Below are 16,614 nucleotides of genomic sequence, written 5' to 3' on the forward strand. Positions count from 1 at the left end.
ACAATGAGTACAGCATGAATCTGACAAGTACATTATCAATATTACCACAGAGCATGGCATTTATGACATAACACAGGCTTGAAATGACAGTATTAGCAGTGTGAAAAAGCATGTTTAACTGTTTGAGTCACTGAATTACCAACAATCAGTTTGTGTGCGATCATAAGGAGGTGAAATATCAAACAACAGACATTACAAAATGTGCCTTAAAGATTGCGACATTTCTTTTTTCTCCTTTTTGTCGTTGGTCTTTCAGTGACTAAAACATGCCATTTCAGACATGCATGAGTCCATGTTTAGATCCATGTCAGTGTTTGCCTTAATGATGGGGTTGTGAGTGAAGTGGTAGCCTGTGGTTTAGTGTTAGTGAGCAGCCATCCAGTCAAACCAAGCAGCAGGATGTGTAGCAGCAACAAACATTTCCAGGAGTGGCAAACCACTGATGCCGTATTTAGATCTTTAGTCAAACATCTCATGACAGCCTGAATCTGTAGCTGAATGTGACGGAAAATATGTCTGTATGCAAGTGAATAAATCTGAATGTTAGGGGGTTTAAGGATGATTTAGCGTTAATGAGCCACACAAAAGACAATGCAACACACATAAACCGTGTTTACTCTGAATATGATTATACTGTCAACTGTAAATATGACAAGATAATATCAGATTACATGGCAATGAAAAGAAGTTCATCTAACTGCTGATGTACAGACTCAAGTCAACTAATCCCAGTGTGAGAATCAAACTGAAGATTATAAGACTAACCAGCTCTCTCTCTCTCTCTTTCTCTCTCTCTCTCTCTCTCTCTCTCACACTCACACACACTCACACACACACACACACACACACACATACACACACACACACAACTTTCCCGTCTCCTTAGAGATCACTAAACACTGCCTATCACTTTCATTCACTGTTACATGCTGTGTATCTATATAGACTGCATAAAATAGAGTTCACCCCAAATAGGATAAGAACATATTTCTCTAAATTTGCAAAAAATTTAATGGAAATATGGAGTGTGTGTTTCCAAAGATGGCCACGCATGTTCTCGGGCCTTTTATCTCACACAAACAGCAGTGTGTTAAATCCAAAGGTCAATACGGTCACATTAGACCATCCCAGTGTGTTGTAAATGTATGAAATAAGGATGATGCCAGTACACTCTGTCCAGGTGTGTGTGTTGTTGCAGAGACAGCGCTTTGCAGTTTCACTCTCCATGCAACTGATCCTTATGACAGATAGACATGCAGCCCTCTGTCAGCATTATGTAACGATCTAACAGTCAGAGTGTGTGTTATCACTGCAGTTTCCTCTGTACTGTGTCTTTTCCTGCTGTGTGGCTCTTCATACTATTTGTACATCTAGTTTAACCTAAAACAGAGCAATGCTTTACATCCAGCCTTTGTGAAGGTTGGAGTGAGTTTGCTTTAGAAAGCTGCAGATTCAGTTTAACTCTGTTACTGCAGGGTTTGTACACGTTTCAAGGTCAAATTCAAGCACTTTTAAAGGTCCTTTTTCAAAATTTTGGAGGTGCAGCACCTTATCACTGGGGTAAAATACATATCTACAGGAATACATGTACTCAGGATTGGTTTTTTTTCAATTTTTTATCACGACGATGTATATTTTATTGTGCTACAAACATCTAAAATTATGTTTCACAATAGCAACAAGTTTAGAGATGAAAGAAAAACACGTTTTATCCAAAAAAAGGAAGCCACTCGGTGTTCTTCAGTCACACTTGCACCGTGACAAAGATTAAGATAAAAATGTACCTGTAGTCGACCTGAGAACACCTGGTAATTTTCTTTTTTGACATAAAGTTTGATTTTTCTAAATGTATCACCTCTCTGTAAGTAGCTTTGGCTTGGCATCTAACCTGTCAGAGTTAATATTAAAAAGAAATAAATAAATCACATCACAGAGTTATAATTGCAAGCACTTTCAAGCACTTAAAATGAAATTCAAGCACTTTTCAGAACTTGAAAAAAAAACATTGAAATTCAAGCATTTTCAAGGATTTCAAGCATCCATACAAACCCTGTTACTGAGGCTGTACTTTGTGATGCTGTAGATTTACTGTTTCAGAAGTTTTTAGTCTAACTGTGATGATATGATAATCTAGGCTTATAGTGCACAGTCTGCACTTTATCTGAGGTATGCAATACATCTCAATAATCCTTACAATCACTTATCTATCACAGGAATGCTATTACCGTAACATCAGGATGAAGATGGGTCACATTTCCAAAATAGAGACGGACAGTATAAAATTTAGTTGGACCACCTTTAGCTTTCGTTCACTGTGACATCATTCAAACAATGTTAGAGCATTTATTTCCATGATTTTTTAGTCACATAATATTGTTGAACCTAGGCCTGATGGGTAATCACTTCATCTGTCTGTCTTCATCACTTTGACACAGGGTCGATCTGGACTCATCAGACTACATGACCTTTTTTTTTTACTGAAACACAGTCCAATCTTTATGGTTGTTTAAGAAATGAGACATTTAACATGACTTGCTGGCTGTGGCTCAGTTGGTAGAGCAATGTCCAATGACCAAAGGGTCGACGGTTCGAATCCTGCCTCCGACTGTCCACATATTGAAGCGTCCTTGGGCAAGACACTGAACCCTAAATTGCTCCCAGTAGGGCCTGGCAGGACCTTGCATGGCGGCAGCTGCCTACTGGAGTATGAGTGAATGGGTGAATGTGAGGCTTTGTAAAGCACTTTGGGCTCCATAAAAGTGCAGACAAGCACTATGTAAGTACCGACCATTTACCATTTGTTGCAGGTGAAAAATATGAATCATTGCAGTACTTTTCCAATAAAGGGATGGTAATTACTGTATTTGCTTATTTAAATCAAGGTGGGGACTTTTCTGAATAAAACCAAATAATTTAAAAGTCTATTAATTTATGTAAATATCAGTTTTTGTTAGACTCAAACTATGGTAAAAGTGATCCGTTTTTTTCTGATACCATTACATCTGTGGTCAACAGCTACCTGCCAATTAAACAGAGGAAATGAATCAAAGTAAAGCATTTATTTAAGGCCCACATCAGCTATTTACTTTAAAACATGAACATCCAAGTAGTACATAGCTTATTGTTTATCAAACCCTAGAAAAGTAAAAGCTGATATTTGCTTATGGGGGTATTCACAGCTGACTCCACCTGGCTGGCTGCCTGGGAGTAAACTCAGAATATAAGCAGTCATTCTGTCAAATGAGGTGTCACTTTGTTTAAACGGTGGATAAGTCATAGTTGAAGCTGCAGCGTTACAGGAAAACCACACAGAGTGCTGCTGGCATTATCAGCCGCCTCCATCACTGCTCCTCCGTCTGTTTTTGTGCCCAGCTCACATTATCTGCCCATTCTGATTTGTTATCATTCATTCAGTTACAGAACGTTCACAGATAGAAATCACAGCCGGTGCACACATAAAAATGCAAAAATAAGTTAATGTAACAAAGAGGTGTAGTGAGATCACTGAGAGGGAGCATTTAGTGGATTATTGTGCATGTTGTACAGCTGCCCAAAACACATGACCTGTGATGGATTCATTATTATACATCCTCAATTATCATTCAAGACATGCGTAGAGTGCTGAAAAACTAACATGAATAACACAATAGCTGATTTATCTTGGCATAATCTTCCCTCAGCTCACTGTACAGCAAAGCAGAGTAATTACACTGTTGAATAGTGTTAATCCAAAACCTCGCTGCCCTCTGGGACTCTGTATTGTTGTTGGGGGATTGACTGTTTGCACCCTGCAGCATATTTATTATAATACTCTCATTAACGCACTCAAATCCCACTAAAACTTCACTCACAGAGCTTTTAATAGAGCCTCTTTATGTGAGGTCTTTTACTATCGATGATCTCATAAAATAACCTGTTGTGAATTTCTTTTTATTTTTTTATGGAAATTCTTAGACAAATGTCCTCACACCACCCAATCAGATATCACACATCCCACGCAGACGTAAGTAATAACACTGACAATCGATTAGACTAAATGAAACCAGACACAGGTCAATAAAACAATAAGACATCCTGTATGTTCATTTCACGTGTGTGTGAATGTTTTCTGTGTTGGAACACATGCTGCCGTTTTCTTTCCCAGCACTGTCAAGGTGTGAAACTCTGGTTGCCATGGGATACAGAGGAATTAAGAAGGCGGCCACGGAGAGCAGCTCCCCCATTAAAAGTGAATGAGACTGGGGTACAGATTGAGGGCTGACTCCCCTCCCTCCATACGGCCCCTGGTGCTCTCTCCTAACTTGAATTGCAAAGCAGCGGCTGCAACAGTTCAGCAACAACAGATCAATGCTGCCTGTTTGTGTGTATCTGAGTGTGTGTGTGCTCCATCTCTGTCCACCTGCCTCACACTCTTTGTCTGCCTCCATGTTTTACCTTAAGGACTTAAGGGGTTCCTTGAGGCTTCGTGGCTGTCCAGTTAGTTTTACGTTCTTTGTTGCAGTTTGTTGCTGTGGACGTGGGACATCAGGACTTGTAGTTTCCAGTGTTCTATTGTAACAAAGTAATAGTATTTCACTACTGTACTCAAGTATGGTTTGGAAGAATTTATACTTTACTGTGTATTTTATATTCTGTTTACTTTTACTTCACTACATTTCCTAACTCAATTGCATACTTCTACTCCCATACATTTTTAATGTACAGTATTGTTACCCATTACAAAAAATAAATTAAAGGAAATTTGGTGTTTTTTAGCGCTGACATTACCGGTGTCATTGGGCCTAATCATGCAATGAACAAGTACAAACGACGTCCACACTCAACCTGTGTGTGATCTGTTAATGTGAGGAAGAGATGAATGACGCTTTGTCATAAACAGGTTGGTTTTATATTAATGGTTTAGACTTTGGATTCCTTGTTTATGAAGTGTAATGTAGGCTCCATGTTTTGAGGAGCCACATAGGCTTCATAGTTTTATTTTCTTTTTCTTTAATTCTGACATTTCTAATCCCAGCAGTATCCTACTCCTGTTTAGCTTTTTGAAGCCTTGTTTTCACAGTGTGTGATGTAGGCATGGATGGATGTTATTAACATTTACTTGTACTTTTGCTTACATTACTCGTGTACATTGAATTGTAGATTACTTGATATACTTAAGGCCAGTAAATACTTTAACTTGAGTAGTATTTCAGTTGGTGACTTGAACTTCTACCACAGTCATTTCTTGGGAGGGTACCTGTCCTACTCAAATGTGACTTTCCAGTACTTTAAAAAACACATGGTTTCAACAGACTGGTGATGAAGGCCTGCTCTGTGGTGAGGACAGAAACTGGACAGTGAGAAGCCAAAAACAGAGGATGAGATGGAAATGTAAAGCTATACAGACAACCCCTCACATTCTCTCTGTGCTGAAGAGGCTCAGAAACATGGACTCATCCAGCTACATGCCTTGGACTGCCGGGGGCTGTTTAGACTCAGCACCTCCAGACTGAGACTAACAGTTAAACTGCCATACCCCAGACACTGCACACACACAAACACACATCTACCTTATATCACATGCTGTTTTGTTTGGTATTTTATTGGTTCTTTTTTCTATTCCATCCTGTTTTATCTCTGCTGTGTCTGTTCAAATCTCCCTTTCTGTAGATCAATAAAGGTTTAATTTATCATAAAATGGAAATATGGATCATCCAGTATCAGAGATCAGGCTAATGCTCATAGCAACAAAGAACAACACATTGTTTACTCTCCATCCTAGGAGTTATTTTTGTGGCTTGAATTAAAACAAAAGATGGCCACTGAAAATAAAGTCTTAACACCTGCATTTACTGACCTTCTAATGATTAATATGGCAGTAATAATAATTTACCATAATAGTAGGACTATGAAATGTACAATCAAATTATGTATAGCTTTAAGATTTGTTCAAATATAAGCTGTAGACAAAGTTTTACATCAACTGACGTAGCAAACAGGCCAACACTAGCTACGGATACTGGTGTCAAAATCTGATACAGTTTTAATACAAAAACATTTTCTGAAATCAAGGTCTACTGTTGCAAATAACGGCATGAATTTTGCAAAATTCTCCCAACCTTTAGGCTTCAATGAGAAAAAAAAATGGCAACAGTAGCTAAATGGGGTAGTGCTTACTTAAGGGGGGGGAGAAAATCAACAGGGAATAGAGCATATTTAAAAAAAAAAGGATCCACGCATCTAGAAATTAACAAATCTGTGTAATTAACACATACACAGGTCAGTATCAGCGCATTGCAGTGATTCATGACTTCCTCTTTCAGGCTAAAGGTGAAACTATTGTAGTTTTTCTCTCTCGTTTCTCTAAAATATAATGAGGTCATTTACATCAACTGCAGGGGAGGGGTTTCCTGCTCTGAATATCAGGGGCAGGGTATCATATGACACCTACTGCATCATTAGAGCCACAAATCACTTAATGCACCTCTAATTACATGCAATAGTCCCCAAGAGGACATCTGAATTCATATACACTTGTACTTTAATGGACGTGCGAACACACACACACACACACAAACACAACAAGGAGAGCAAGTGTAAGGCAGCATCTCATTAGATAAAACATGCTAAAGCTCCTTGCCAGCGAATACTGAGGGAAAATGTCCAATTATAGTAGAAATAACACACATTCACACACACACAAACACACATACAAACACACACATACACTCACACTCTTGCACAAACATAAATAGAAACACAGAATTAATCATATGTCGGCCCTAGACACTGATGCATAATGCATGCTGCCTGTTGCCCTGCCAGACCGAGTGATCAGATGCTCGGCTCTGGGTGTGTGTGTAAGAGGCTGTGTGTGCATCAAGGAAGCATGACAGACTGACAGACTGACGGACTGATGGGATTTGTTGATGTGTTTCAAGGTCCTGCAGATTCAGCTCTGTGTGAGTGAGAAAGAGAATCTGTGGAGGCGCATCTTTCCCTTTAGAAGCGAAAGGAGCAGACAGACTGAGACCCAGACTGGGCCGTGGGTAGGCGACTGACAACACTGACAGTGTTTCACCTGCAGACAGTGTGTATGCACATGTGTGGAAACAGGACTGTCAAAGTCATTATTCACTGTCCCGAGGGTATGTATGTCTTGTGCCACTTCAAAAGCATCTGTCTCTGCATGTCTTGAATGTCTATTGAAAACATTAAATCATCTCGCTCCATGCACCAAGTCAGTCATGTGTAAAAGCAACTGCACATTGTTCACACAAAGAGCTGCCTGTAGCGTACCCATCATCACTTCAACAACTGGAACAGGGAAATATGAGTTTAAAGAAAGAAACAAACACTGCTTCAGAGACAGTCCATTTTGACTCTTTACAACTAAAAACAGCTTGTTCCCTGAATCTAAATGGGTAGGGAATAATGCCATCCTGACATGGACATGTGCAATAAGCAGCACACGGCAAAACACTGCCTGAAACACAATGAGGAATGAAGAATGAATGAATAATTGTATTCAGATGTGCTATGCATTCACACTCAGCATGTATAGATTTGAACAAACAGATGGATACGAGAACACATGGACCATGTATTCACACCATTTATCCAAGTTGGCATCACTTTAGAGTGCAAGGTGTGGTAGTGACATCACAATATCAACTACAAGCACTCGGAGAGCGCAGACCTCCGCCAAGGCTGATCAGTGGCCCCCCCGTGGGCCCCCCCACCCCCGATCACCACCAAAATTTAATCATTTCTTCCTTATCCCATTTCCAACAAACCCTGAAAATTTCATCCAAATCTGTCCATAACTTTTTCAGTTATGTTGCACACTAACGGACAGACAAACAAACAAACAAACAAACAAACCCTGGCAAAAACATAACCTCCTTGGCGGAGGTAACTAATGTTACTGCAAATCAGCAACAATTTCCACCTTTTTGCAATGGAATAGCAAAAATTCTCAGACGTCAGCCACTCCAATTTGATGATTTGGTGTTTTTCATTGCCATTTGTAAGTGTACATCAAATATATTATGATATTTGGCTTAATTAAAGCTGTTAGAGTTAAAATCAGGAGGAAAAAACTGAATTTGAAAATCCACCCCTTCCTTCTGCAGCTTTTTCCTCTCAGCCCAAATAAAAAACTAAATACAAATAAATGACCTGGCATCATTTTATGCTGTTGTTGGAAAAGTGAAGCTGATCATGAAATTTTTGCTAATTGACAATAAAAACCTATAAAGCACTGCAGCTTTGATAAGCAGATGCAGTGAAGCCACTTTATACCTTCTATAACCAGAACAATTGAATTACAATACGCTGAAAGGTAATTACAGAATTTTTTGTCCAGTGACACTAAAAATCTATCAAGCACTGCGGCTTTAAGATGCAGACACAGGGAAATTCTAAATGGATCTTTTTATGGACAAAAATGGCTAACTCTCAGATCTACAGATGAATCGATAATGCAAAATTGATAGATGGAGCTCTGTGCTCTGCACACTACTAGATATGCAATTCAAAATATTCATTTTTGCAAAACAAAGGTAAAAAAAAATCCACCCTTAACAATTTAGGCTTAAAAAAAAAGAAATAATAATAATGATGATGATTTATGATCTTTTTGTCTGCAGATGCCTTCGTCTGCAGGTGCCGAGCAGCCCTTTTCCTGCAGTGTTGGGCATTTTCATGTTGATACAAGGTTCTTCCCCACAGTCGAGGCCAATGATGACGACCTCACACATGTATCAGCTCCAGCTCCCTGCCTATTCAGCAACAGTTATGGACAAAAAAAATGATCTTCATGGTCAAAGCTGCACCACAAACCAGCAGGATTTTCTGTACTGATCCAACTATACTCATCCATTTGGCTTCAGTTCACATTCCAACACCCAGTGCACCAGCAACACCTGCTACAAGCGGGCACCCGGCCCTGCACACACACAAAACACCCAAATAATTCACATTTGCCCAAGACACAGACACACACATTATTCAACCTTCTATTGCACATAAATGAAGCCAGTGCCCGCTGTGCCGGGCTCAGCTGCCAACGCCTGGCACTGACTGGGTGAGAGCAGCGCCCATCTGTCACCTTGGCAACAGGACAACTAAAGATGGGGCTGCTGTTGCCGGGGTTGTGGGAACGTGGGGTTAACACCTTCTAATCAGTTAATCATTATGAATTATCTTTGCATGATGGGATCAGGGCTGCCAGCCTGACTCATAATGAGTGAGTGTGCAGACTTTTTTTTTAATACATCCACTCAACTCCTTTTCTTTTTATACATCAAAAGACGTGTGTGTGCGCATTCAAGTGATTGTCTTTACTGCTTTGGTTTTGCTGAGTGTGTATGTGTGTGTCAATGGTCCAGTGTCGCACTGCCCAGGCTGATCCGGCTCAATCGGCCCCATTCACTGCTCTATTGGTTACTGAGGTGATGTCATCTCTCTGTCACGCTGTCAAATGCTGCTTTGTTCCTCTGTTGAAGTTAAAGACAGAGAAGAGGAGGGAGGGGGGAGTCTTCAACGGGAGGTGATGAGGGTAGCGGACTCATTTTCATTCAGGCACATGCTCAGGTCACTCCCCTGGGTCTTTCCATCTTCTGAGGCTTTTGTGTCCTGCATCATGGCTCACTGTCACCTGAGTGTATTAGCAGATTAGCAGATGCTGTTTATCTGTACCTGGTTAGGAGCTCACTGGGAGTAAACTTATGTAAGGACAGCACAGCCCAACAGATAACCATCTGGAACTGAATGAAACCAGAGTACAAGGAGGACCTGTTTATGAATGCAGTGGTAAAGACTGTCAAAACACTCCATCAGGTCAATGCACAGAGGGACCTGACACCTTTTATCTGTGATAAACTACACTCACCATGGTGGCACGAGTTCTGCATTCTTTACTCAGAACACAGCTGGAAGGGAGAGGAATAATCCTAACCTCAACACTGCAAAAATAAAAAATAAAAAGTTATGCTCCTTTAACCTGTTTTTACTATCTTGTTTTAGTATTTTCTTTCATACTTTAGTTTACACATTCCAGTACAACAATGGTGTGAATGGATCCAATGTCTGATGCTTTAGCTGATGATTTTTACACAGTCTAAAATTCCAAGTATCATGAACCCAACTTGATGTCTTCTGACTTTTTGGTTTGGCCAATAACCCAAACCCTCATATTTTCAGTTTACACCAACTACTGTTTGATGTATGTTCTTGAATATGTATCCAAACCTCTCATTTGTTGTCAAACCAGGTACAGATTTGTGTTTTTTTCATCATCTGCTTTATCAAGGAACTACTATATACAGTTTACCCAGGACACAGTGGCTCTCTAAGGCCACAAACAAACAAATAAAACAATTTAGAGCTGGATGATAAGTCCATGAAATGACCTTGAAAAAGCCGACATGGGAAGCTATTGGATATTTTATTTGCATATCTTATATGTTACAACTATTCTACTCATGCATGTTTCAAACAGGTGTAAGCTGCAGTGATAGTGGTCCCAGTAAAAACAGTTGAATCATGGGTATAAATGTGCAGCTGAGTGAACAGTAAGAGCCTGTCCAGATTCTTCTCTAGGGACATAAATTTATTATGAAGAGTAACTCTGTCAAACAGGCAGGAAGTCTCTGTGTGTGTACATGTGTGTCAGCCGGTGGCAGCTGTTCTCACAGCAGCTGCAGAGCAATAACGAGGTGGTGACGGTGATAGGCCTGATGGGAAATTACATTCCATTCAAAGAAAAGATAAAAGTCCTCCATGAAGACAGTCAGGTGTGTGTGTGGTTTCACTCTGTTCATGAAAGTTTGAATAAGTTCATTTAAGTTCATCCAGATGTTTTCACAGAGGACAGTTACATCGTCCACACACCCTTCTGTCCTTCTTTAGGGTAGTGTTTCTTTTCTCATCTGAAACTGCAGATGCAACATTTACCAACCAAAGAACCAACCATGAACAACCAACCAAATCTAATCAAACATTTGATGTTGCTTTGGATGATTCAGTCTAACAATGTTTTTGAATAACTTCACTGCTGCTACAATTAAAGTAGGTCATTATCATCTATTTTGTGTGACGCTGTGTGACAACAATTCTACTTATTGTTCTTTTGTTAGTGCCTGCTATCAACAAAATACATTTTCTACAAAGACATTTTTCATAAAAAGCAACCCAGCAACTCAAACTCCATAAAATCCTGGCAAATAGAAAGTTTAACCCATAAAGACCCAGTGCTACTTTTATGTTAATTCCCAAAGGATTTTTTCTCTCTATTTAACCTTCTTAAGTGATTTATTACCATTTATTGTAATATTATCCTCTGTATTTTACATTTTTTCAGCAAAATTCAGGTATTTTCCTATATTTAATTTACTGATCATGTAGATGTTCATAAAAACTCAGATTAAAGAGGAGGAGTTTTATATCAGAAATGTAGAAAACTGAAGAAAAATGACTTTTTTTTGTAAAGTCTATCATTAACAGAACATAAATCAAGTGTCTCCATCCACTGTCATTGATCCAACTCTATGGGTTTTACTGGTGAATCAGTGTTGTAGAGGATGACATTTTGTTGCCTATTTTACTCTGTTTTTCTTCCATTTTGTTCAATTTGTGGCTTACTTTGTTGAAGTTACGTTTTTATTTTGTTGATTTCTTTTTACTTTTTGTTCATTTTATTACTTACTTTGTCTCTTTTTGTTCATTTTGTTGCTTACTTTTTACCGTTTTTACTTTGTTTTAGTAATTTTTTGCTGATTTTTTTCACATCATTTATTAGTTTGTAAGTTTTTTATTCATTTTTGTTAATTTTATCCACTGCCATTGATCCAACTCCGTGGGTTTTACTGGAGAATAAATGTTGAAGATGACGGTGATTCCACATTCATTACGGAGCGTCTGAACGTCCAAATGGGTAAAATCTGATGACCATGAAAAGATGACAAACTGCATTTTACACCAATTATTTACATGTATTGATAGGATCAGTGGTTCAGAAGTTCTTAAACATTTTAGATCAGTAGATGGTTTCAGAATCAGTGGCTGTTTGGGTCTTTATAGGTTAATGTGAAACATCTGCAGGGAATTTTTATCACATATTTAAAAGTATTCAAAGAAAAATGCCAAAATGACCTTTGTTTCATGTCGTCCTCCAACCCTGTTGTCTATAATTTTTCCACTGACGCCCTTATCTAATGAAGTAGAGCTGTGAAGTACTGAGGGCTAGTGAAATTCCAAAAGACTAAAAAGTAAATGTATTTTGTCACATGTCGCTATGGCTGACTAACTGAGAAAAGCATAAAGAGGTGAGAACATGACCATTGTTGACAGGAGGGAGAAAAGTAGCATCAGCCAAGCCTGTGTTGTCTGAATGAATACAGAGAGGATGAAGGGATGGCACGAAGAGACCCAGAAGTGTGCACTGAAGGGATGACGAACAGAGACAGAGACACGGCCTGTGGGAAGACACAGCAAACCTCACAGCTAGCAATGCCGAGAGAGAACGAGTTGTGTGACTGGAGACAGAAACACTCACAAAGCAAAGGCAGTGAGACAGATGAAATCAATGTGAAAAAATACAAACCAGAACAAGGGAAAGTGAAGGAGAGGGGACAGCTGTGGAGTCGGAGGAGCCAACTTTACACCGGACCTCTAAAGCTGATGTGACCACACAGAAACTGAATCCACACAACAACTGTGAGTGAAAAGACAGAAGGTCCAGAGGGTCCAGAGTAATGTTAAGTTAGGGTGAACAGACTGTGTGTAGAGACTCCAAAAGGCTAAATGCATTCAAGCCTGGTCCTCTGACAGGCTACATAATTTGCTGTATACAATCACAAGCAGAAAGGACGAGAGTCAGGGCACCCTCTCTTTAGCTTATAAACCCCCTTCGGCTGAATAATTTGTCTTGCTTAAATGTGCCCATGTTTCCATAGCAACCTTTCTGCATCCTGTAGCGGCACAGAAAAGGCTGAAGGGCCTGTGTTAATGGAGGTTACGTCATCCCATTTGAACCCTTGATAATTGCATTGCTTCTTTGCAGAGCTCTCGTCACACAGTGGTACCTGGGTTAGTGGGAGGGTTGTAGGGGTGCGAGTGACAAGCAACAGACAATACCAGAGATGTTTTATGAACGCACACAAGCCCCTGGGTTCTTTAACCCCAGAGGATGGTAAAGGGGGTTTGAGAATGGCTACTCGCAAAGGACAGGAGAAGGCTTTGAATGAAAATAGAAAAAAAACCTCTAAAAGGCAAAGTGACGGTCAGTGACAGATTTTTTCCAATCGCCCCAAGAATGAGAAGGACATTTAGGACAGTTGCATAAGCTACATTATGTATTAAAGCCTTTGAGCGGGGACATGATGTGAAAAGACTGATGAACAGCAAAAAGAAGACACGTGGAGAAAGGCTGTCCACAGACGACTGGGTAAACACATCATATGTCAGTAAGTTCTGAATACTAGTTTGACTCACTAGGGCATTGGTTGTCAAACTTTATACAGTGGAGTACCCCCTGAAATATACTTTTTTTTAGCCAAGTACCCCCAACCCTCACTTCAGTATTTTTGATTGAACAAAATTTGGCAAAATTTGTTCCTGTGCCAAAGGTGTCTGTTTATATTTTCAAAACGTTGTAAACAAACAACATGTATTTAACTGTAATATATAAAAAATAACACATTTTTTAAAGTGAATTTTGTGCAAAATATAAAACTAAAAAGTGCCCTCTTTCATTGATAAGAAAAAGAAATAAATTGCTCATTAATTAATAAATGAACCTTTCATCAACAAAAAATTATTACTTAGCTACTCACATAAACTCATTTTGAATAATATAAAACAAAAATGTTCTTAAAATGTTACCAATGTTTAAACAAGATGATTGACAATAAAACTTTTATATGAATGTATTTATTGTGTTTTATATTTCAGCATTAATTCTCATTATTTATTTTGTATTCCATACATGATGACTTATTTAATGTATTTTTTCAAAAAAATTTCAAGTATCCCCTGGGCTTCTTCCAAGTACCCCTGGGGGTACACTTACCCCACTTTGGGAAGTGGGGTACCCCACTTTGCACTAGGGGATCAGGAACAGAATGTTTCTGGATTCTGTGATGGGTTCATATGTGGCTTCCATGTTTGATTACTGTCTCAGTTTATTTCAAGACAACTGATGATAGGTTCTAATGAAATCTAGAACTGCAAAAACTAACTGATTGATTTTTCATTGGTTATGGGAATTGGTAGCTGATTGATCAGAATCAAAATTTTTCTTGTTCCAGCTTCTAAAATGTGAGTCAGTGAAATATCATTGGTGTAAGGACTGTTTGTCTGATGAAAACAAACAATCTTAAGGATATTTTCCTTAAAAATTACACAATAAAAACTATATTTTAAACATATGAACATAAAATACATAGAGATTACTGCGCTGAAAAAAATGGCTATGTGCAACCTTAATCACATCTAAAAAACTTTATGCATATATTATCTGTAAATTGATCCTTCATTATAAGATTTGCTTTTTACAACACAAACAAGTACAATTTAGCTGTGAAAATTTGACTTATTTTTCAAAATGCAAAATAAAACGTATGAGACGCAGAATAGTTCTGAAAAATAATGGCCTTGCATTTGCAGGATTAGTAGTTAAACTGCTGCTCAAACTTGACTAAAAGTAAAACAACAGCTGAAATGTGTTTATGTATGAGAGCAACTTACTGCTGTATTTCATGCAAATATCAAACTGAAAGCAGCTGCTCACTCATGAAACTTGATCAGATCATTAACAAACCAGCTGTGAGCACTGGACCGGTGGTGATGAAGCAATAGTTTCTAAATCAAATTACTTTTTATGCAAAATGGATGAGGAAAAATATCTGTCTTTAACCAGTGTTGATCCCTGTTGACTGAAAGTACATTCCATGAGTCAAACAGTCTCTGACTTTAAGCGGATACTGCATTCATTTCTCCAAAAAGCTACAGGCTCAGTAATATATCAAATTAATTCATAAATACCTGAGCTTGCATTTTATTACCATACTACCACTCCCTAAGCTTACTTATATTTGGCACTACTCTGTAAACACTAATGTATTTCTGGTCATTTGCAAAATGTTCATCAAATCTAAGATCATGCCCCCACTATCGTCATCAGGGTTATCTTAGAAGACTACTGATTGAATCTACTTCCCCTTGGAAATCCTCTTATTTTGCAAATTGCAGTTGTGTAACAAGGGAATTTAATGGGCAAGAAAGATAAACAATCACAGAGTTAGATTACGGGGAAGGGTGGGATCTAATGTTTTTGTAGCATGGATATAAATAATGCCCAAAACTTAGAATGTGCAAATAATTCACCATATTCAACCTCCTCCTTGTTAAAGACAAAAAAAAAAAAAAAAAAAAACACGTGAAGACACCTTAACTTGAAGACATGACATACAGACATTGAATCAGTAGGACTACTTCAAAGTCCTTCAAGTATATTATTCACATTCAACACAGTGCATGTTAGTGATGTGGTTCAACAACCTCTCACAAACTCCCAAGTAGGATTTTACAGATAAACATCCAACACACTAAATTAAACACACTGAGGTTCAACACACTATGCACCAAGTCAAAATGATCTGCCTACACTAACATTTGCTAAACATATTTGTATTTATAGATCTACTAAGGGTAACTCGTGGTGCAGTGGTTAAACCTGTCGCCTCACAGCAAGAAGGCTTGATTCCCAGGGGGGGACCTTCGCGTGGAGTTTGCATGTTCTCCTGTGGGCACTCCAGTCCCACCATCCAAAGACATACACTAACAGGTTAATTGGTCAAACTAAATTGCCAGGTGTGAATTGGTTGTTTGTCTTTATATACCTGCGATGAACCGATACATCCATGGGAACCCTGCCTTTGCCCAGTGGTACCTGGGATAGGTTCCAGCACCCCGCAACCCTCTCGAGGACATAAGAAGATGGATGAATGGATATCTACTGAGTGGGCGACACATCGGTGTAGTGGTTAGCACCTCATACTATATAAATATCAACACTGGCCAATAGAGGGGCCTGTCTATGCGGTGTTCCATGTTTTCCCAGGGTCTGTGTGGGTTTTCTCCAGCTTCCTCCCACCGTCTAAAGACATGCACTAATTGCCCATAGGTGTGAAAGTGTGGGTGAATGGTTATTTGTCTGTGGATGTCAACACTGAACTCGTCTTTCGTTGGTAGCTGGGATGGCCATGACCTTCATGAGGATCAAGTAGTTCAGAAACTGAATGAAGAACAAAATAATGAATAAATTTTACATATGCAATAGGTGTGCCTTGTATAACTGCCTTAACACTTGTGACACAATACCTTTTCTGTGGCAGGTCCAAGGCTCTGGAACACTCTGCCCCAACATGTCACATGTGCACAGTCCATTGAGCACTTTAAATCTCTTTTAAAGACACACTTATTGGCACTGGCTTTTAATACAAGTGTGTGATTTTTATTTGTTTTATCTTCTGGTTGTGTTTTTAGATACTATCAGTTTTAGTATATATTATCATGTATAACTACATATTTCTGTACTAGTTTTATCATATCTTGTATTTTTACCTATAT

At 38.8% G+C, this 16,614-nt stretch overlaps 1 protein-coding gene across 8 annotated transcripts in view; it reads right to left on the reverse strand.

Moving 5' to 3' along the window:
• Nucleotides 1–16,614, reverse strand: part of dennd5b (DENN/MADD domain containing 5B) — an 85,297-nt gene that overhangs the window by 53,081 nt on the left and 15,602 nt on the right. The gene's annotated exons all lie outside the window — the stretch shown is intronic.

This window comes from Sphaeramia orbicularis, chromosome 12, assembly GCF_902148855.1.
Source record: "Sphaeramia orbicularis chromosome 12, fSphaOr1.1, whole genome shotgun sequence".
NCBI classification, from domain to species: domain Eukaryota; kingdom Metazoa; phylum Chordata; class Actinopteri; order Kurtiformes; family Apogonidae; genus Sphaeramia; species Sphaeramia orbicularis.